The 22923-nt window shown below is 33.6% G+C and overlaps 1 long non-coding RNA gene across 4 annotated transcripts in view; it reads left to right on the plus strand.

The window, feature by feature from the left end:
- The window catches only part of LOC309659150, a 415904-nt gene that overhangs the window by 288887 nt on the left and 104094 nt on the right, over positions 1–22923 (plus strand). The window lies entirely within an intron of this gene.

The following is a 22923-nucleotide window of genomic DNA, read 5'->3' on the forward strand; positions in this document are numbered from 1 at the left end:
AAGCTAGAAATGTAGAAAGTTATAGTCAGAATGGAATGACTTGTTTTACTCATTTCCCAAAAATAAAGTTCTAATTAAAATATTTCATTTTCAAATTATAGTGCAAATTATATGCCCTCTATACTATGAGTCAAAATGTAAATGTTTAGAATTGCCAGTCAACTTATTTAAATATGTGAACCTGTGCTTTTTAAAAGCAAGTGGAGGGTCTGTAGGTACTGCAGGCTGGTTGCTTTGCCTAAGGATTTAAGAAAAAAATGCAAACCCTGGGAGCCACTTCTGACAAGCGATCCCTCACAATCCCTAGTTATCCAGAAACCCAAATCTAATCATGTTGCTATCTTTTAATACATTCAATAGATTGACATTTTTGTAAATAACGGTACCAAAACCTTAGCATGTTATGTAAAGTACTTCCTGATTTGGCTTTTACCAACCCATTTTCTGTTCTATCTCTTACATGTTGACATTGTTAAAGCCATACCTTATCAAACCTTGCTTTTGTAACTTTACAATTGCTCTTTCATTTACCTGAAAAAAAACTTTCTCTTCCATGTCCAAATAATAAATTCCTAGACATTTTAAAGTTCAATTTAAATATTTCTCCTAAAAAGGCTTCATAATCCTTCCTTAACTTTGCCTCCCCAAATCTCATTAAACAGAGAGAATCTATCTTTTATACACTGACTGAATCACATTCATACAAGTAGTGCATTTGGAGACACATTTTTATTTTTATATTCCTCTCACCACTGTGAGACTGTAAGCTCCTTTTTAAACTATGTTAAAAGACAAACTGAGACATTAAAATTTTTTAGGAGTTTATTTGAGCAAAAATTGATTAGAATTGGGCAGCATCCATTGTAGCAGATAGAAAGGAGTTCTGAGTAGCTGTACAAAATGGAAGGCTTTTATAGGCAGAAGGGAGCAGGATGTTAAACTAGGCCAATAAGTGGGTTGGTTATGTTCCTGGTGAATTTAAGGTTCTTGTTTCGTCACGAAAGAATTCGGAGACTAAGTGATAGATGAGAAGTGCATTTATTTAGAGAGAAACACACTCTGTCCACAGACAGAGTGTAGGCCATCTAGGAAGGCAAGAGGCTTTGAAATATGGTGTGTTTAGTTTTTATGGACTGGGTAATTTCATAGGCTAATGAGTGGGAGGATTATACCAATTATTTGGGGGGAGGGGCAGGGATTTCCAGGAATTGGGCCACACCCACTTTTTGGCCTTTTATGGTTAGCCTCAGAACTGTCATGGAGCTGTTGGGTGTGTCATTTAGCATATGCTAATGTGTTACAATGAGCATATAATGAGGCTCAAGGTCCACTGGAAGGCGAATCTTCCACCATCTTGGGCCTAGTTGGTTCTCACTAGTTTTTGTCATGTGCAATGAGTATCTCATTCTTTTAAAAGTTGTGCCCTGCCCCCTTCCCTCCTGTTTCAGTTATTGCAAGGTTACTTTCCTTTAGGGGATGACAGGGGTTGTCAGGCAGATTACCTAACTAGTGATGATCAGGCAATTTCTGATTGACTGGTTTAATATTTCATTTCCAGGAGAGCCAAAACTGTAATTAAATTAAGTCTTGGTTGGTAATGTGAGGCTTAGCATAAGCTGCTCCCTTTGGGGCCTGTTGTCTTGTTTTTTTTAAGTTTGCATATGGTTGGTATTTAACAAATGACATTTTATTAAAACTTAAAAGTGGTTCTGTTTTGCCTGTTGGAAGGACAAATAAAAATTTTAAAATAAGAGATTTAATTCTCCCTGTTGAAAATAAGGGAAAAGACTTTTCTCCTTCCCTTTTTCTTAGAGTGTTTACTGCAGAAAACTTCAAAGTACTTTCTCCTCTCTTTGAAATGTGTATAAATCTTTTTATCAGCTTTATGACCCAGGGATGCCTTTCTGGAGAACTCAGAAACTCTCTCTTTAATATGTAAACATCAAGGAAAGTAACATCCATTTCTCCCAGTTTCTGTGGAAGGATGGGAACCTAACTTCAGTGGGCACCTTGCTCCGAGTTACAAACCTAGCTCTAGTCCTAAAGGTAGGAGAAGTTTGTTTTCCTCTGGTTAAAGCCAGTTAGCTGACACAGATGGTCACTCAAATTACCAGGCGAATCTAGTATGAACTATGTGTGACAAACGGTGCTGCCAAGTTCTCTTACTTGAAGACTGCTTATTGTTTGTCTTGAGAACATGTATGTAATGGGTTGTGTATGCTTGGCTGCGTAAAATAGTGAGAATTATTTCCGTTTGGGCAGTCTCTTAGTGTATTGCCAGGATGGACATCATATTGTCATTTAATGCTTATTCAGTAATGCTTTCTCTCTTTATGACCTTTGTGAAGAGGTTTTCTAGGTTGAGAGACTCTTAGGGTGCGGGGTGCAAGAACTTTCCTGTGCCCTCATGACAAGATTAGGGTCCTAAGATTTTGTTTTTAATTATAGTTCACCAACACTCTCAAGGTGAATGATACATGTTCATTGTAAAAAAACCACGAAAATTAAAAATAACTTTAAAACCCAGATTTAACTAGTACTAGCATTTTGGTTATATATTTAATTTTTATATTAATGGGTTATTTGTATATATATTTTATAAAATATAGTTTATGTGTACATAATAAATTACCTGTATGAAGTATATATGAACTTTACCCATATACATTGTATGTAAATTATTCATTTCTTCCTCTACGCTAGTTTTGCCATCAATCCTATTCGTATACTTTTTATATCTCAAGAATTATTTAAATTGTGTCATCTTCTTATAGCACCTTCTCATGTTTCATAGTTTTTGGCAGGAACTAACCTCATTAATTTTAGCAATACCTATACTTTATTAATTTCAAGGTGATTTCAAGTTTTATTCATGTATTTCTTTTTTCTTTAATTAAAAGGTTCTCCCTGATATGTAAGAAAAAGGTCACATATAGAGGGTAGGTCATTTAAATTTTAGTAATTTTTGTCTTAACTACAGTAAAGGCATCAAAATATAGGTATGTAAAATATAGATATGAAATAACTAAGATTTTTACTTCTTGTGTCAGTTGAGTTGAATTTATTGGCATAAAGTTGCTTAAATATTCCTTAATATTCCTACATCTTTTAATATATCTGGGGTTTGTGGCAATATCCTTTCATTAATTTCTATAATTGGAAAACTTTTTCTTGCTTGCTTGATCAGTCTTTTTAGTAATTTTTACTTAACTTCTGCTAAATTGCTAATTTTTCAGTGATTTTATTAATCTTTTCAAAGAACTGACTTAGGCTATTTAATTTCCTAATTTTCTCTGTTAATGGTTCTCTATTTCACTGAGTTCAGCTCTTATCTTTATTTTTTCTACCTTTTTTTGTTTCTAATTTTCCCTTTTTTCTACTTTCTTATGGTGGAAACAAATGACTATTTTAAACTTTTGTACTTTTCTGATGAAAGCTGTAAACTTCTATCATATTAGTGTTTTAGTTGGACTCCACAGATTTGCACTTTTATTTTCAATCTTGTTCGGTTTGAAATATTTTCTAATTTCCCTAGTAATTTTTTACTCAAATAATGGGTTAATTGGTATGTTATTTTAATTTCCAAATATTTGAAGAATTTCTATATCTTTCCCTATTGATGCTAATTTAATTCAATTTTAGCCAGGGAACACATTCTGTAAGATATCAGTAATTTCATAGTTCTTGGGGCTTATAGACTATCATCAAGCATATAGCCTAACTTGGTGAATATTTTATGTATACTGATAAGAAATTACCATTTCATCTTCCTGGTTCTGTCTTTGTTAGAGCAGGCCAGCTTACTTGATTTATCTATTAGTGTGAGCTTGTGGCAATTATTCTATAGGGTGGTATTTACACCAAAGTATTGTCTTTTCTTGAATCTCACCAAGGGACTCACTGAGGTTTCACTACTCTTGCTGGGTCATAAATCTAACGTCCACCACACTACACAACCTTTACTATCCCCATTCATCTTTCAGCCCTGTAGCAGGTGATCTTTGTAATACCTCTTAGAGTTGAGCTTTGAGCATGAGTAGCCCAGACCTTGGTCAAGCATTTATGGTGAATTCTGACACAGACTACCTTTTCCCATGCGATTCTTTCTTTTCAAAAACCTATCTTGAAAATTCCTTCTACATTAGCAGCTTGGAACTTCAATATTTGTTTTCTCTGCTCAGTGACACTGCAACCCTTGCTTGGATTTCATCTTCATTCAGAAAAGTGTCCCAAGGCAGAAACTTAAGGGGATCATGACATTTTCCTCATGCATTTTCCTTCTTTCAAAGATCACAGTCATAAGCTGCCTATTGGTCAGTGCCTGAAAACTGTTGCCTAATATATTGTGTCCAGTTTTATAAATAATTGTTTTTGATGGAAGGGTAAGACTGGTACCAGTTACTCTTTCATAGCTGGAAGTAAAAATCCAACCACACTTCTGGAGTATAGTTGAGAAACCACTGAATAAGTGTTTTCTGTCTCTTATCATCATAGGCTTGAACTTATATAACAATAAAGCTATTTGTAACCCTTTAATAGGGAGAGAAATAGATATGATGTGGACAGTTATGTAATCCTTATGGGTACTATTTCCCTCAACTGTAGAGATAATAATACCAATTTTCAGAGTTGTTACCAGATTTAAGTATAACAATATATGTAAGGTATCTGTCACATTGAAAGTATATAGATTTTAACATTTCTCTCTAATTAAAAGAATGTGTATATATATATATATATATATACTTGTTTTTTGGTTTCACATCCATTTCAAAGTCCACATTGTTCCACTCAGTATCAAAGTTCCTCTGCAAATTGCTTTCTCAGCCAAACACTCAGAAATAGTGTATAATTCCTTAGGGTAATATTAATACCATAAAAAGTGTAATCTATATCTATAACCTTTTTGAAAACTTTGAAGATTACATATCTTTGTTTTTGTCGATTTCCTTTCCTTTATTCTCCTTCCCTATAATCCTTTCAAACAAATGCTTTTACTTTTCTTTTCATTTGATAATCCTATAAGCATATTATCTCTAGAGATGATTAGTGTCCTCTGGAGTGACTTTGGACATTTGCTCACTCTCATTTACAAAGAGGGAACTGATGAGGGAGGTAAGCAAGGGTTTGCTCATCTTGTATTTTATTAAGGTATATATTACAAATAATAACACTGTATGTGTGCCTGGCAGTTCAGTTGTCAGAGGAAAACAGGGCCATGTATCGCTTTCTTTTTTTTTTTTTTTTAAAGTTTAATTTTTTTTTAATTTATTTATGGCTGTGCTGGGTCTTAGTTTCTGTGCGAGGGCTTTCTCTAGTTGCGGCAAGTCGGGTCCACTCTTCATCGCGATGCACGGGCCTCCCATTATCGTGGCCTCTCCTGTTGAGGAGCACAGGCTCCAGACGCGCAGGCTCAGTAATTGTGGCTCACGGGCCCAGCCGCTCCGCGGCATGTGGGATCCTCCCAGACCAGGGCTCAAACCCGTGTCCCCTGCACTGGCAGGCAGACCCTCAACCACTGCGCCACCAGGGAAGCCCCCATGTATCGCTTTATAGAAGAAACAATAGCACATTATCATTGGGAACAATTCCATAGCCTTTCAGGGAAATTTTTTACCAGTTCAATAAAAGACCCAGGAAGAATTTTTTTTTTTTAATAAAAAGCCACATAATTTTGTTCCCAATATTTTGGCCTCAAATTGGTCACAACCAATGCTCATTGTTGGGCTACCTCATAAGAAACATAGGGGGTTTTGACCTTCTTTACCCACATTTGTTGAGCATCCTGCATGAACCATGTTCATTCTTTAGTCTGTTAGTCAGAAGTAGTCCTAGCCTAGAACCTCCTGCTAAATTTTAATTTTGAAGACTGTTTTTTGGTTTGGCTTTGTTTTTTTTGAGAGGCACAGCCCGAGGGAAGGATTTTAATATCATAGAAAAATAGTTGCAAATTTATTTTCCTTTATATTTTTTAGCAAGTAGATTTACTCAAAATGTATTAAATGAAGTTAAACTTTTTATCACTATGGTAAATGGAAAAGAAGAACCATCTGACAGCAAGAAGTGGTTTAAAATAAATACAGTGAAACTGCCATAATATTTTTAACTTCCAGCCAAGTACAATGTTTGGCAAAGGCTCTGAGACTAAGGCCTACTTCTCTTTTATAAAAAGGGAGATTAGCAAAAGTCAGGGGTTATTAAATATATCTTCATGCCAAAGTGAGACATTCCTCATGATGCCATCAGAAGGATTGAAACCAAATTGAAGACGGGATCATTTTCTACCCTATCTAATCCAATGTAATTTAAATACCTAAAATCATCTCTATATCAATATTAGCACTTGTCCCACATATTTGGAAAGGTTACCCTAGGGAAAAACCTTCTTAATCTTAGAATACAGATTCCATAGCTACCTGCATCTCCCCTGCACCTTTAGTAATCACTGTATACAAGGCATTATTCACCTAAATATAGAGAACCCCAACGAAAAATAGCAGCATCCTTTGGCATGTTTCCTAATTAAGAAAAATTATCAGTTGTATTTTCTTCTAGCTATGGTTTCAAGTATGATAAACAAATATATTAACTTTAAGAGTCCTGAAAAAGCGATCAGGTTTCATCAGAATAACAGGTCAGTCAGTGCAAACTGCAACATTGTCCAGAAATTCAGCACACCTGAGGAGCAGAGCAGGTGTTTTAAGGATTCAAGGTTTTAAAAAGAAACTGGTCCTCAATTATATATTTCACACTTACTTTCTTTAACTGAGCCCTTTAATGAATCTGTAGCTTCCTGAAGGCAATCATGATTGCCACGAGAAGATTTATATTTTTCTGTAAAAGTCTCAGGCACACTCATATAGACACACAGACAGACACACACACAAATAGTGCCCTGGGCAGAATCCAAACTACATCAGAAGGAAAATAGGAGACTGAAAACAGAAAATAGACAATAAGTGTCAAGAAAAGATATTTCACAACATGAGAACTTCAAAAAAAAATTAAAAACCTTCTGGAGTTACAATTCCAATAGAGTTCACAAAAACCTCTTTCTTTGCAGTATTGTTTATTACAGCACACTTTTCCCTCTTAGGTCCAAAGCAATAGGCTGGGCCTCCAGCATACTCACAGAAACATCTCAATTTCTCAAAACAGGCTCACGCTCGGCTCCAATCTTGCTTATAGGCAGAAGCTCACAGTATAATTTGAAGGATATTTGGAAAAAGCCCCTTCCCCACATTAATTATTGATCATTTCCCATTGATATATACGTAATGTATAGATTTTTGCAAATTCTTTCAACCTGGCGGGCCATTCTTTTCCATTTTCTGCCCTAGTAAACTCCTATTTCTCTTAAAAGCCAGGGCAAATCTCCTTTGTGACAATTCCTAGGCTTAAACTTCTTTTGCCTGTGCTCTCACATCCCTCTGTTATAGGGTTTATTGTTTCCTTCTATAGTTTTTCTTTGATAGCCTCCCTCTCTAGTCCAGAGATACTACTTTGAATCAGTTCCTGAGAAGTTCAGATACCAGCTTGGTTTTTTAATTAGTATTGAGACTTTGGGGATGACTTTTTCCAATTTCTTTAAAATTTTATTTTATGTTTTTAAATTTTAATGGCCTGTTTTCTTAATTAAAATGAAAATAGTGTCCCTTGTATTTTTTCTGAAGATTAAATAAAATAACATATGGAAAATGTTCAGCACATATTTGAGACTCCATAAATGGTGGTGATTAGTGTTATTTTTTTGAACTTTGAGTTACTCTAGGAAAAGGGTCACTTTTGATCCTGAGAGCTATAAAATTATTGTATATGACTTATTTTTGTATGCATTATAAGTTATATAGTAACTAGTATTTAATTTTATTAATAACTTCAAAGATACAAATAATTTCAAGGCACAGGGAAAGTTTGAGACCTCCAGCCCCACACCCTAGATTCTTTCTTCTTGCATTGAACATGCTTTGGTTCAGGTAATATGTGAGGCTTCCAAGTGGGGTATGTAGTCACCTCATTTACACAGGAAGAACCATTTAAGTCATGAAACACCTCAACTTTATAATCGGATAGGTACATCCCTTATATAGTATTTTTCATATACACCCTGCTCAAGGCATTTCATACATAAGGACCATTTAGTTTGTTAAGCAGGAGGTCTAGCTTTTGCACACTGATAGGCTTGGAAAGAGAACAAATGGATTGTAGAGCTACTGTCTGACCATTTACTTATTGTGTGTTTTATAAATTCTGTAAAGTTACTATTTATCCATGCTATTTCTCTTTAAATTACATATGTATATCCATTTGTGTGGATCCAGTTCAGTAGCTTTTTAATCCAGTTCAATAGCTTACAATGTAACAATTATGCATCTTTAATTGTTACAATCAGTTTCTGGAGTTATCATTGTCTATAGTAACAAATCTGGCTCCTTTCTCTCAAAGTCTTTTTCACATTTGACCAAGAATATTTGAGGCTTATTCGGTGCAGAAGGTATCAGACCTGCTTTCAAGTGCTAGACACGCAGAGAGAGATGCGAAGTGTAATTCATCCACAGTATTAAACTTTGACCCCAGCCACTTGGTGTCAGTGGTGACAACTCCATCCTCAGTCGCATGGCAGCTTTCCTACTGCTGAGATGACGGCTGTCCCTCCCGTATTCATGCACAGCCTCTGGGCTACCCTGCACAGTGCCAAAGTCAGTTCCTCCCACACACTCCTCCGGCCCTTAAACAGAGAAAATACCTACTTCTACTCAGGCAGAACCATCCGTGTTGCCGTAAAAATGCTAAGATTTTTAAGAATGCACGAGATCAAAATATTCAACTTTCAGTCTTTTTGACTTCCATAATAAGTCTAATTGGAACCCTTTGCCTCCCTTTCTTTCCATTACCTCAGTTGTTACAAACTACTATTTGCTCACTTGCACAACCAAAAGGGACCACTCAAGTGACTTCAAGCCTAGTAGCTGTGCTGAGCAAAGGGAACATTGTGTCCTTATCTTTCAGAGAGGGAATGTCACCCACACATAGATAAAGGTAAAATCAGCCTATATAATACTTTATTTCTACACTTGAACACAATGCCTGGCATGTATTAAGTGCTGATGAAACTATAGAAATATCTCAATTTATTCTATGTAGCTTATTACATACTTTTTATAGAGAACGTGTTCAATTTTAGCTATATCCTTAACTCGAATTTATGAAACACATATTGTTTTTGCCAGAGACTGTGCTAAGTACTTTACATATATTCTCTCATTTTATCATTACATCAGTTATACACAGTGAATATTATTATTTCCATTTAACAGGAAACAGTCTTATAGGTTTACCTGAATTGCTCATAGCTCCTAATGGAGCTGGAATTTGAATCTATTTCTTTCTGAATCTAGAAGCAAATGTTTAAAGAGCATGATAATACTCTCTGCTCATTACAATGCAAATATTCCTGTAATGAATAATATTATAACTCTTATTATCTTATTATGAAAGTGTTCCTCAGATGGCTTTCCTCTGTGATGTAACAAATTATACATTAGGAAGTATAATGCAGGCGAAGGAAGTATTTAAATGGTAGAACAAGAGAGGAAGGAGAAGAACTATGCCAAAATCAGCCAATATGACCTCCTTTATTATTCTGCTTTGCTCTAAGATATTAAGATTCAATCAGTTTGAACATGAGCATTTTTTAAAAATAAGCACTTTTACAGTTTTATTGTTTAGCATACATCACACACACAAATGCACAAATAGATGTGTCAAGTTGTACAAACTCAATATAGATGAATTAAAGTGGTATAGATTATTTGTTTTTATTCTTCCCTACAATCTGAATTGCATAAAATTAAAAAATCAAAATTTTTGATGGACTGGTCACTTTTTTCATCCAAATTATTAACCCATAAGAAATCGTATGTAAAATGTTAAGGTAGAATTTCATAAATCTACTATATTTGATATTCTATCTATCTCTGTTTATCAATCTGTATGTAACTTGTAAGCCCTCCACACTTCAGAGATCAGCAAAGATTATACATGCATTTAAACTCTTTAAAATAGAATTTGGAAAATTATTCAAGGTTGTGTTTATTGTTGTAAAATAGCAATGAGAGATAAGAGCATAAGGGTAAAGCCAATGAGATGTCATGGAAGTGTTAGCTACCCTTTTATCATAAAGGTTGTAATCATATTGCAAGATATGAGTGTATCATGTCAACATTTTGTACATATTAAACTTACACAAAGTTATATGCTGATTATATCTCAATAAAGCGGAACAAATAAAAAATATAATTTAATATGAAAAATCACTCAGGCATAATTTTTATTGGTAGACCAAATGGGTACTTAAACCATTTTAGAAGTGAATGCCACATTATTTCTATGTGTTGGCTATGTTCTCGTATACATTGTTATGTATTTAGTACTTACAAGTAAAGATGCTTTGGTGAACTTTAAAATTTAAATTTCCAGTTAGTTTCTGATAATGTGGTGGGATGTGATTTTTATAATTTCAGTTGTCTAGGAACATTTTGAAAACAGAGATCCATGTTCATTTTTTAATTTCCAGTGCTTTGCAAAATACCTAATTTACAATAACCATTGGGAAAATGAATAAGCTTTGAAGTAATAAATATATATTAATATGCTCATTTCAAAATTATTTTTGGCCAAATATTTCTTCATATTTCAGTTACATCTAGACACTCACTTGAAAATTTTATTACTTGCTACCACATTCAACATGTTACATGTATATGGCATTCAATCTGTCTTTGTGATAGCCTGATTAATACATTTCAATCTCAGAATTGAATATTAGCAGTTAATATAAACTTTAACATGTTACATACAGAGCCTGATTTTTCCCTGTTTCACATTTTTATCAATTTATTTGTAATATAGAAATTTTCATGTCATTTTTTAAGACTATCACCACTGATGATCACCATTTCCAGGCTTGAATATAGTCGAACAAGTAATCTCAGTGTAAAATCTCTACTATCTAGTATAGACAAAGCATGTATAACACTTTCAGAAATTAACAACTATCTTTTACACTTTTGTCTTATATTGCTATATATCCTCACATTTATGTTTGAGGTAATGTTAGAAATTATAGAAAGTTTTATTATTTAATCATTTGGGACAGAAGTAATGGGAAAGCAAAAATACCAAAATATTAGTTGAATTGTCAGGACTCCAAACCATGTACAATTCAGTCATTTGATATAGGCAGTGGGTCACTGAATGATTTTATTAATCCAAATGAGAAATTGACCCAGGTAATTATTCACTATTTATCCTTTTTGGAGAGCCTTTAATAAAATTTTTAAAAAACAATTGGGGGACAGATAATGCAAATATATCATTTAATTTTATAACTGTTAGAAAATATTTGAGCAATAAAAAGATCTCATTTATCCAGAGTTTACAATTTAGTAATCTCCTCTGCAGACCTTACTCTGCTGCTTAAAAATATTCTCTAGTTTCTGTAATAGTTCAAGACAAAGCAATACAACAAAGGACCTTCTTCTTGATCCAGCTGTGCCCTATTATTCTTTGACCTAAATTTTTCCTTCTCTTCAAAAGCTATCTTCATTTATATTGCTCGAAAGCCATCTTCTTTCATCTCTTATTATCCATTTATGTCTTCAGTCTTCGTTGCTTACAATTGCTTCTTTTTCCCTACCTCTCTACTGAAATTGCTCTCTCAAAGGTCATTAATGAGTTCCTTCTTCCCAAATACAACATACTTCAATCTCCTTATCTTCCTCAAATTCTTTTACTGTTTTGCACTGGAAAAGACTTTTTTTTTTTTTGGTCTCATTTAGTTACAAGGGAAGAATATGGTTAGATGTCTGATATTTGTCAACAAATCCCAAAAGAGGCATTACAACGATGATAAAGTTCATTGAACCTACAGCCTTAAGATTATACTGTTTTCAAAGTAGTCTTAAGGACCTCAACAAGAGGAAGGATTTTTTATATCTTTAATATTACCTTGCTAATATGACAACTACAGTCTAATTTGACTACTACAGTCTATTTCTATCTTGTTCTTATCTGTGTTAACATATTCAATCTCTTTCCTCTCTTCACCATCTATTCATCGTTGTCATATTAATCTTCCCACAAAAATTTTGGTTACATCAATTCCAATTTCAGTCAAGTCACAGCAGCAAACTGATGGCACATTCAAATTTGGTAATTTGAAGAGAGTTTAATAAAGAGATTTTAAAAACATGTTAGATGAGTGAAGAAAGAACACAAGGGATAATACCATGCCCAGGGACTTACATAACAATGTTTTTCCCATTATTGTACCATAAGGGGAGAGAGAAGGAAGTGATTTTTGGAACCCAGAGATAAAAATGGGCCATGTAAAGAGGCCACCTGTTGTAAAGGAGGTAGCCAGCTTCTCAGGAAGAAAATTTAGGACTATAAACCACTTAACTCCCCTTTCATCCACAGATGTCCTGCCACTGCTTCTGATTGGGCAATCCCAACTGGAAGCCCAAAAGCAAGGAATCAAGAATGTGGTTCAGATGGGTGGGACTTCCAGGGTAAAGAGCAGAGAATGCATCTGAAAGGACAAGCTGAAGACAGTTCAACTGTCTTGAATATTCAATAGCTTCTCACTACCTACTGAAACAAGCACAATGTTTAAAGACTTTCATTGAATTGCTTAAATCTTTCCCATTAGCTTTATTAGCTTTATTCCCAAATTGGGCTATAGGAATAGTCCCTGTATTTTCATATTTCACTACAATATATGCCTTGCTATCTATTGAAATACATTTTTTCTTCCTTGGGCATTATCTGTCACTTGGAAAAAAATATATGCTTTGAGACTTGTTTCATCATTTCTCATTCACATTTCTTCCTCTATGTATATATAGTATGCATAATTTCAATTTCCATAAATCTAACTTCTATCTTATTTAGACGCTTATTTTATTCCAACTTGCACTTAGGCAGAATTCTAAGATGACCTCAAGATCCTACCTCCCTCCCCCCACAATGTACATGGTCTGTATGATCCCCTTCCTCTTAACTGTAAACTAAACTAGTGAATATGATGGGGTATCCCTCCTATGATTTACTCCCTTATATGGCAAAGGGATTTTCTAGATGTAATCAGTTGACTTTGCGTTAATCAAAAGATTCTTCTAGGTGGACTTGACCTGATAAGGTGAACCCTTAAAAGAGATGGGAGTCTTTCTTAGGGAGGAGATTTAAATCAAGGGAAATTCTCCTATCAGGCTTGCAGTCTTGGAGGGGGACATGCAAGGAAGGGTGGATAGCCTTTAGTAGGTGAGAATGGCTCCTGGGTGCCAACTAGCAAGAAAGCCATAGTCTCTGCATTGTAATCATAAGGTGCTGAATCATCCTAATAACCAATAAGCTTGGAATAGGACACTGACCCTCCAGTGAGACTGCAGCCCTAGCTGACACCTTTCTTTTAACCTGGTGAAACCCTGAGCAGAGGACCCAGCTAACTCATATCCAGACTCCTGACCAATGAGATAATAAATTTTTGTTGTTTTAAGCTGCTAAGTTTGTGGTAATTTGTTATACTAGCAATGTAAAACTAATATTACATCAATTATATCTGTATTTAACTCAACTTTCTAAATTATAAGCTTCCTTGAAAGTTATGATTATATTCTACTTCTATGAGTCTCCATAATTGTTTGTTGAATAGGTGACATAGAATATATGTAAAAAAACTGAAAATAGGGAAGAAACCAAAATATTTTAATATGATATATTTTCAAGCTCCATTTATGAGGGAAACTACACTTTCTCTGAAACACTGGAAATACAGTATATTGAAATCTCACTAGATGAGTTGAGCTACTCAATGAAGAATGGATATCTCTGTGTTCAAAGATTAATGTTGTTGTGGGGCTTGACTTATGCAATCAGTACATAATAGAGGTCTTAGAGTAGGTCAGATAATGGCTTCCCAAAAAGACTTTAAATTATAGATTGGTAGAGCCTCATGGGACCTCAAATATCACCACATCCAACTCATTAGCTTTGTAAATGACAAACAATAATACCTCCTAAATGATCAAAACCACACTCTTATAATAAATCAGTTACAGAGTACACGTAAAGATTCAAGACTTATGATTTACCACAGAGAACAATCTCTGCCACCTCCTTCTACACACCGATGAGAACAATGAAGTCTTTCCTATTAACAATATTTTAAACCTTTTTACATGCAATGCTAAGATTCAGAATGAATTTCAAAAGTTATTTTCAGACCTGCTTTTAAAGAAACCTAAATGGAGGTCTTCATCTTTCACTAATTAGAAAACTCAATGTGATATGAGTTATTGCATATAATGACACAGTTTTCATTACTCTGCTATTTAGTCAAACTCTAATTAAGAAAACATGTGCTGATCTTTACTTTTATAGAAATCTAAAAGTGCTACATACCCACGTAAAATTTACCCCATTTACCACATTAAGATTAGTGGCACACCTGACTTTCTCAGAGGAAGTAACCTCCCTCAGTCTCCCTTCAACTTGTGACAGAGATGTAGCAGACTGGGCATGGTTTCTAGATCTTGATGTTATCAAACAAAATAAACAGTTATTATAAAATTTAAGTTAAATATAGAGAGGTTCAATTCTCCTAATATCAATGGAGAAGAAAGTTAATAGAAACATTTTCTATAGAATCTGGAGTAATCCATTTCACTCTATTCTCTCCATAAAGAGAATATTTATGGAGAATATTACTCTATATAATTTCATTTTTTTGGTTAAGAGCACTCTTACCTGAGAAGTACCGACCAGAAAAAAGAATGAATATATCCCTTCTCAGGTACACATGAACAGCATATGGGTGTGCCTACTGATTCTTACAGCCCTGATCAAAAATGTATCAGGCTTAGGCTTCAGTAGTTGGGACACGTGGGCCCAGTAGTCGTGGCTCACTGGCTCTAGAGTGCAAGCTCAGTAGTTGTGGTGCATGGGCTTTGTTGCTCCGCGGCATGTGGGATCTTCCTGGACCAGGGCTTGAACCCGTGTCCTCTGCATTGGCTGGTGGATTCTTAACCAAAAATAAAAAATAAAAAAAATTTATCAGGCTCTAAAGAAAGAACAATGACATTAGTCAACTTTGTATATAACTTTGCAGTTCGTGAAGCTTTTTTACATAAAGGAATATCTTTCTTTCCTCATATGAGTTTGTGTCCTGTGATCAAAGGGCCCCCATTCATATAGCATACAATATCAGTGGAGACTAGTGGAATTGTACAAGGCAAGAGGCTCTGTTGCCTTGGGTCCATTGTTTGTTTTATTTAATAGAGTAAATACTAATTTTGAAGTCAGAAAATTCTGAGGGTTTTTTTGATTTTATACACATTTCTTAACATGATATTTTAAGCACACAAACACATGCACGCACACAAGAATACTGTCTATTTTAGTTTTGCTATTATATCCTCTATGCATATTGCTTTTCTGCAAACAGTAAGTATTAAATATCTTTGAATAAATAAATTATATAAGCAATATGTGTACATGGTAAAAAAAAAAAAAACAGTTTAGGAGGGTATGAAGAAAAATAAAAGAGACCCCCCTTTTTCCCATTCCTTACTCTGTACTGTTCCTAGCGGTAAGCACTTTAATAACTTCTCTAATTATTTCTTATTTATCTCAGCAACTGCAAATAAGTTTTCTATTACCTCTATTTCTGAATTAATTTGCTTAAAAATTATCTATTAACTTTTTTTGGATGGTTGAGTTCACCAAAAATCCTCTTCCAATCCCCATATCTATCATCAAAATAGTCTTTCAAGTCATAATTAATGATAGAAAACTCAAAATCACATTTTGCTGATTTTTACTATTGTTTTTGTATTCTTTTCACATAGGACAATTCAATTTCCTCAGAATATGACCCACGGCCCGTCCCCCCATCCCACATAAGGCTCTGACTTCATGTGCAATTTGCTCAGTTTACTTTCTATTCCTGCCAAGTAATTTCCTGCCTGGGAATTAGAACAGTACTTCTTGGATACAATCTCTCTGTTCCTTTATTTTTCTTTGTGCTTGAGTATATAGATGATTTTTTAAAAGTTATTAACCAGTTTTTGTAGATTTTTCTTTCTTCTCTTGAAGAGTTCTAGGGTCATCTCTTTACTGTTAGTGGTAGGAAAATCCACAATTATGTTTCTAGACATATGGGGTGTTTTTACATTTATTACATTAGCCCTTAGAGAGCTGTTTCAATGTGAAGATTTGGGTCTTCTTTCCACTCTTGAAATGTGCTGGATTTTTTTTTTTCTTTTATTATACCCATAGTAATTTTCCTCTATATGTTCTCAAAACATTTATTATTTCATTAGGAATCTTCGTGTAAATTATTTTTTTCAGATACCCATTAATTAGATGTTGAACATACTGTATTTACTCTCTATGACTTATTTTTTCATATCCTCCTTCTCCAGTTTCTAATCCTGTATTTTGAAATATACCTTCCAGTTTTATGTCTACTTTGACAATGATATTTAACTCTAAAAGGCTTTTTCTCATGATTTTTTACTTTTCTTTGAGTATATTAATTGATTTATTGTGCTTTTTAAATGTTCTCTCTTGTCTGCTGATGCGCACCATGCAAATCAAAGATCATAAAAACATGACAAATTTGTAATGCATTTGGCAAACTACAATCAGACCTTCAATCTGAAATAATATGGGTAGAGAGAAGATGACTGACAAATGGATTAGAAAAATCTTCAAAATACAGGTCTATGCTATATAATAGTGCCTGTTTTCCCTAAAACTAAACAATGAGTAACAATTGCTGTCCTTCTATTTTACCTATTACTGCAAAATCTCTCTTATCTTGACATCAGTCACATATGTAGAATGGTGTCATATTTTCCAGTATTCTAATTCTGCCTCTAAAATTTTTCTGTAAATATTTTCCAACACTCTTAATCATGTATATAAAAATCTTGGGGTAGAAATAATTTAGTGCCAACATATTAACATAGGTAAATTTTGTACAAACTTTCTCCTTATTAATGTGATTTATATTTACTCTAGATTAAAATAAATTTGAACATGCTTTGTAACAGATGAAAAATTTAACAGACTTGAATATGAAATTATTTTCAGATTGCTCTTGAAAAATACATAGATTCTTTTGTATGAAACCTGACAAAAATACATTCTGTGCTTTAAAGTCATTTAAAACACAAAGCAGGATGGCAATTCATGATACACTAATACATATCACAGTGGTAATTAATTCAACTTTTTGTAGAGATTTCAGAAAATAATTTACTATATTGTGAAGGGGTGTTCAAGAAAAGCCTTCAACATCCTCTCCCAACCACACATCCTTGGATATCCCCAATGAATGAGTATAAACTGATTTGCTTTGGAAGATTATTATTTTATCTTAGGAGACAATGATTGATTTGTGTAAATATTTGCAATTTTCATTTGAAATTCTGAGTTAGGAGTCTCTAACCCAGCAAAAAAGGAACATTAATTTTCCCCAAAAACACTTTCTGCCCAAGTTTCATATTGTAAAACATTACAGAGAATCAAATTAGTTTTCCAAGAATAATGGACATCTCTCTACTTAATTTATTAATTCAATTAGTATGTGCTAGCATCACAGGATACATGAAATTCTGGTATTTTTAGGATCAAAAGGACCCAGGGAAATTACAAACTTACATAGTTCTTTCTATAAGAAAAACATCACAGAAATGAAATTACCCTATTACATTTAAAATAATTCTTATTAAGAATCTCTAAATCTCTTTGGGAACCTATTTCACAAGAGATTACATTTATTTGCTTTCCCTTCTGTGCTTGTCACAAAATTTAAATTGTTTTTAACAACCATTAAAAAAAAAACACCTTAGTCTTCCAACCAAAAATATAAGTTGAGAGACTTCCCTGGCGGTCCAATGGTTAAGACTCAGCACTTCCACTGCTGGGGGTGCAGGTTTGATCCCTGGTAGGGGAACTAGGATCCCACATGCTGCAAGGCCAAAAAAAAAAAAAATATATATATATATATATATATATATATATATATATATATATATGTATAGATACATATATAGAGAGCGATATAGATAGATAATATAATTATTTGATCTTCCTTATAAAAACAGTATAAAGCAAAAGACAAAAATAGGTAGGTCTAACTTTTATGTTAATATTTTTTCAATAAACCTATTAAGCATATTATGTCAATGACAGTATGTAGGCCCAATGCAATTTTCGCAGAATAACACATTTCCTAGAATTCAAGACCTAGCAGGGGAAATGCATATGTAAACTCACAATTATGCAAAATAGAATAAAACAAATGCATGATGAGTGTACAAAGAGGTATAGCATGTGGTGAGGGGGTTATTAACTACGTGGAAATTAAAAAAAATAATACCTTCAGAAAAGATGTGTATAAACGCATTCCAGTTAAAGAAATAATAGGAACAGAGACTTAAATATGCCCACAAATACACATATGTCATTATTAAGTATGCTTTTTGGCCCACAGAGAGAACTCATAATGAAGAATCCTAGGTTGAGAGTATCAGCAGCAGTTAGAGCTCAGATTTGAACCTTTACAAATATCAGACTCATTTCTACCAGATCTGTCCTAAAACTTAATTAAAATGAAATCAGGAAGATGATTGGAAGCACCAGAGGTATTACAATAAAATATTAAAAATAACCAAAGATGTAAAATTACATTTAAGGAGAAAAGCCAGGCTCAACTAGGATACAAGTATTGTGAATGAGGGCGATTCCTGGGACCTGCTGGCAGAGCTAGATTAGAAGGGTATAGAGACTGGTAAAAATGACGTCCATCTAATGAACTTATGGGAATTCCTTCTGATCTGCTCTGAGCTTTAGGGATGGCCATGATTTTACTTTCCCAGTGATGTGGTGGTTTTGCTCCCCTTCATGAAAGCCTCATCCAGTATCTGTTGGGTAAATATGGACAAGTTGTCACCCATAGAGTGTTTTCATTTTTTTGTGTGACATGCTATATATATAATACATAGTTTGAACATGCAGAGTACTCGCTCCATTTTTCTGAATTTAGAACACTTCGAATGGCACATGATATAATATATATATATATGTATAAACCACTTTGTAAACTATGTAAGTGTACTTAACTGTGACTTTTGTTATTTGCTTTTACCAGAGGAAAGAAGTTGTAGACACTTCAGAAGGGTTAGGATATGGCTGCAGTCAGAATAGTGACTTTTTTCCTCTGGCCTACACAACACACAGCCAATATTCCACACAGTTTTTACCTTGTGTAAAAGTAGTAATCACACAAGGAGAATAGACCCCTCACACAGAGCACTGGAACACCCACTTTAAAGTGTAACAGACAATAACATTTGTCACTGGAGAAAGTCAGAGTTTGTTCTTTTATTCTAAGACAGATCAAGATGAAATATAGGTGACACTATAATCATAATTGTGAATTTTGGGAGAAAAGGAGCAGGTTGAAAGGAAGTAGACCCTACCTGTTATATATATTTTTCAGTCTTCATGGCAACTAGGAGAAAATATTCTGGATAGAACCAAGGAGTTTTAATTGTCTAAAAAGCAAGAAAAGCAGACAAGTATTAAGGTAGATACTACTTCAATAATTGTTCATAGTCAGGCACAGAGGTTAAGACGTAACACAACTGCTTTTCTTTCTCTTTGTACTTCCCTACCTCCAAAATAATGACACAAAGATTAGTCGGACTTAAAAAATAACTATTAAAAAAGCAGAATGTAGAAAAAGGTAATATAGAAATATTTAGTCAAACTACAATATCCATAAGTTGGCATCAAGTTGACCAAAAATGACATTAAGGAGTGACACAGATTGCTAGCTGCCTACCAAGGATCCATGCTGTCCTTTTCATAGAATAGAGTAATTTCTGTGAAGTAGCTGTCAATTCAGGGACTACATTTTATAGCACTCTTGCATTTTGGTGAGGCTACCAGATTATTTCTTGTCAGTGGAATGTGAGCTGAAGTAATATGCATCTCTGTCATTCCTGGGCTTTGTTGTTGTTGTGTGTGTTCAATGTTTTTGTTTTTGTAGAAGTAGGTGTGCCTTCTCCAGTCTTTTTTCTTTTTTTTCCCCCTTTTACATTTGGATGCAGAGGACTCAAGAATTACCGGCTAGGTAGCACAGGATGGAAAGAATCCTTGCATTACCACAGGGAAGAAGTCTACTGCCAGTCAGGAACACTCTCAATAGGTTGTTATGTAGGCAAGAAATAAAATTCTATTTGTTGAACATCTAAAATACAAGACTTTTATTGTTGTTACAATGACTAGTATTATCCTTACTAATATCCTGGAATTCTTTTAAAATAAAGTAGGATAAAGGGGTAATGATTCATGATTAAATGTGGTAAAAGTAAACAGAGAGCTATTTTGCAATTTAAATCAAAATTTACTGCCTAGACCTTGGATTGGCAAACATTCTCAAAGGGCCAGACAGTAAATATTTATAATATGCAAGACATACAGTCTATATCACAACTACTCAACTCTGTCATATAGTGCAAAATTAGCCACAGACAATACATAAACAAAAGGGAGTGGATGTGTTACAATTAATACTTTACAAAGACAGGCTGCTGGCCTGAGGGGTCATTGTTTGCTAACCCCTGGTTTAGCTTTGGCACTCTTTCTCCACCTGGTGGCAGGAAATTAAATTGCAAGAATAATAAATGAATGGTACAACTAAGTCTGAGAAATAACATAGTTGAAAAATGAAGTACACCTAAAGTCATCAAGTGCACATGTGCTTAAGGTTTTTATTTTATTTTACCTATATAGCTGCTCCATTACCTCAATGGTTAAAAATCCAGCTCCTAGTTAAAATGTATATAGCACTTATTTCTTTATTTTATAAATATTTTATTTTTAAAAATCAAGATCATTCACCAAAAAAATGGATGTATTCTTTACCTATTTATGGCATCATTTTTAGTATGCTATATAATATTTGAACAACAAAAAAAGACAGGGTAGAAGCTCACTTTTATCATATAAATTCTTAACCATCTGACAATCTGTTCAAAATAAGGCTAAGGTTAAGGTATGAGGGCAAGCGGGATATGGGGAATAAGGGATTCAAGGACTTTCCATAATGGCATCTGCATTTTCATCATATTTTCCATACAATTTCTCTCATTCATCCAGCTTCACATAGTTAAAGTAACACTCATGTCTATAAATAATAAAAATGAAAAGAGACACATCTATATGAGGGCATATTACCAAGCCACCTGAATCTGGCTCTGTACCAGTCAGGAAGGTTTATAATATTAATTGACTCTATGCCTTAAAAGAAAGTTTCATTAGTTCTCCTTTTAATATCAAAATTAATTTAACATTTAAAAAATTGAATTTGTTTAAAGACAAGTCATTATTAATAATGCAAAAGAAATAGTATTCATCTAGAATAGTCTAATAAACAAAAGAAAGTTCAGTTTTTCTTTCTTCAGGCCAAGCCCCAAATTCTAAATGTTTTATTATTACCGTTTGAGCCCACAAAATTTTTGAAAAGAAACACATTATTTAACCAATAAAATGTTTTTGTTTTTGAAATCCTCATTAATATATTAAAAGGGAAAACTAAGGAGGTAGAATTTGCTACTGAAAATGTTGGTTTGCAACATGTCAATTACTAATGTTCTTCAATCCATCCTTTATAGTCCAACTGCTGTTTGAACTGTTCATGAATTCCTTTATAACTATTTGGGTTCAAGTGGATGTCCTCCCAGTGAAATTCTCTAAAATTATTGTCTAATGCACTTATTTAAGTATGTAGTCAGGATTTTTTTTGTGCAATGTAAAGAGGAAAAAAAAAACAGTGTTTGATAGTCAACAAGAAGACTAGTTTAGTAGAAATAAAAGTTTTGCCTCTGAGAGCAATTGGAGATAAGATTTAAAATTTGAATGGGCTGATTGTATATAGGCTTTTACCTTATTGGTAATAAAACATTGTAGAATTTTCAGTGTGGGAATAATGTGATGGATTCAAGTTATGAATTTGTTAATGTATAGGGAATGGATTGAAAAAGAGAAAAAAATGTATGTATATGTATGTAGATGGATGGATGGATAGTTAGGTATATTCATGACTTTTTCCTAACCAGATTGTTTTTTATTTATTTGTTTTTTCTTTAGATTATCATATAACTCTTATATCACCAAAGGACATAGGATCTGATGATATACTTGTTTTAGAGTAGGTTTTTAATTAATGCTCATCGAATTGGAAGGAATTGTATTGTTAAATCGAACACCTTTAAGAAGTTATTCTCTTGGTCATGTGCAGAACCATCTGATTTTCTCTGTAAAGATCCAATAGGAATCACATAGATGGATGCATGCAAAAGCAATACAGACTATTATACATTGAACTGAACAATTGAAGGTTTTTATCTAGGATGCTTACACTCACTACAGTAACCTCTGTAATTAAATAGACCTCTTTTTATAATACACAATTGAATTCTCTAATAACACTAATATAATCAACATAATGAATGAAATTTGGGTTAATTTGAACATGAAATGACTTGTTTCCTAGGATTAGGATTAAATTAAGGCATCCATTTCAAGTGGTGATTAAAACAACAAAATAATCACCTACAAACAAAATTTTAAAATGCATATGCACACAGACATCAAATGTAATTCTTTAAAAATATTTATTACTCTCTAACATGAGTGTAGGTATACTTATCTTACCAATTGATTTTTATTCATTATATCCAGTGGTTGCTTTAGAGCTTAAAATATCCTTTAAATCTATTTTTTAAATGCTCGCTGTGCATTGGACTAAACTGAAAGTTTATAAAAACATATATATATATGCATACA

This window comes from Balaenoptera physalus, assembly GCF_965194825.1.
Source record: "Balaenoptera physalus genome assembly, chromosome: 4".
Taxonomy (NCBI): Eukaryota; Metazoa; Chordata; class Mammalia; order Artiodactyla; family Balaenopteridae; genus Balaenoptera; species Balaenoptera physalus.